Here is a 1,366-nt window from a genome sequence, read left to right as displayed (position 1 = left end):
TGAGTGTTTATTGAGCGAAAACGCCTAAAGCTCCACGAGGCTCCGGCAGGGGAATGGTGGCCAACCCTGCTGTACTCTTTCACCACAACTTTCTCTCATTCTTACTTCCTGTTTCTGTTGTACCTGTATTTCAAAGGGCCAGCCTTGTCACACTGTGTCACGCTGAATATCCCCGAGAACTACGTTAAGGGTAAACGTGTCTGTGGAACGCTCAGCCACTTGCACGTTAATTTCATGAGCAGGCTGTTCTGTTGATCGGATCAACTGGAACCCTCGACGTCGTAAGCGACGGAGTGTCAACAACAAATGTCTATGTAAACCGAATAATGGTTAGTTCACATCACTCTGTAAGGAAGCAGAGGACTGTTTTCCCGGTTCCTCTGGCGTATAAATTCCTCCTTGGACGGGACACCGGTCCGTTGCAGGATTGTTCATTTTATCATTATTAGCTGGGTGGACTGGATCAACGTGAAATGAAGTGTTTTGCTCAATAACATAACGCATCGCCCGCTCCAGGAATCGAAACCTCAGTCTTTTGATCACGAGTTCAATACCCCTAACCACAATACCAGAATAATGGTAAATGAATATGAATTATTTTTAACTTCTCCAGTTGTTTGATACGCTAGAAACAATGGCTAAATCTACCTCGAAACTTACCCAGATTTTCGTCATGAAAGATGGAAGGACACGTTGGACAATGTGTGTGAATAAAAATAGATGGTATTTCGCATATAGAAAGCTAATTAGGACTTAACATGGAAGTTAATCAATGCCTTCTAGATTGAGAAAAAAGGCACTTGTGTGTGTGAGAGAGAGAGAGAGAGGGAGAGAGAGAGAGAGAGAGAGAGAGATTCTTGACTTTCGTTAAAGTCGAGAACGTTCAGACGCCGTCAATATTCCGAAATAAATTCTTTGTTAGTTGTTGATGTCGTTGTTTGTTTATACCTGATCGGACAGACCTATGATTAAAGGCATTCCAGATATGACCATCTTGTCTTCTTAAGTATAGTACAGTGCACCTAAGACCATATTATCCAATGTCTCATTTTTGTTGGGGTATTTTTTAGGGTATAACTTGAGGAACATTTGGTAACCGTGTCTAGCAGGTCAAGCTATCACGTACTCTCTCTCTCGTTGGTTAGCGATTTTGTTACTAGCATTTGCTACTGCCATTATTTTTGTTAAAATTATTATCACAATTATTACTAAGTCGCAAGCTGGCAGAATCGTTAGCACGCCGGGCAAAAATCCTTCGCAGCATTTCGTTAGTCTTTACGTTTCTGAGTTCAAATTCCACCGATTATTGACTTTGCCTTTTATCTTTTTGGGTTATATAGAAATAAGTACCAACTGAGGACTGGGG

This window comes from Octopus bimaculoides, chromosome 9, assembly GCF_001194135.2.
Source record: "Octopus bimaculoides isolate UCB-OBI-ISO-001 chromosome 9, ASM119413v2, whole genome shotgun sequence".
Taxonomy (NCBI): Eukaryota; Metazoa; Mollusca; class Cephalopoda; order Octopoda; family Octopodidae; genus Octopus; species Octopus bimaculoides.
Note: the sequence above shows the minus strand (reverse complement) of the source record.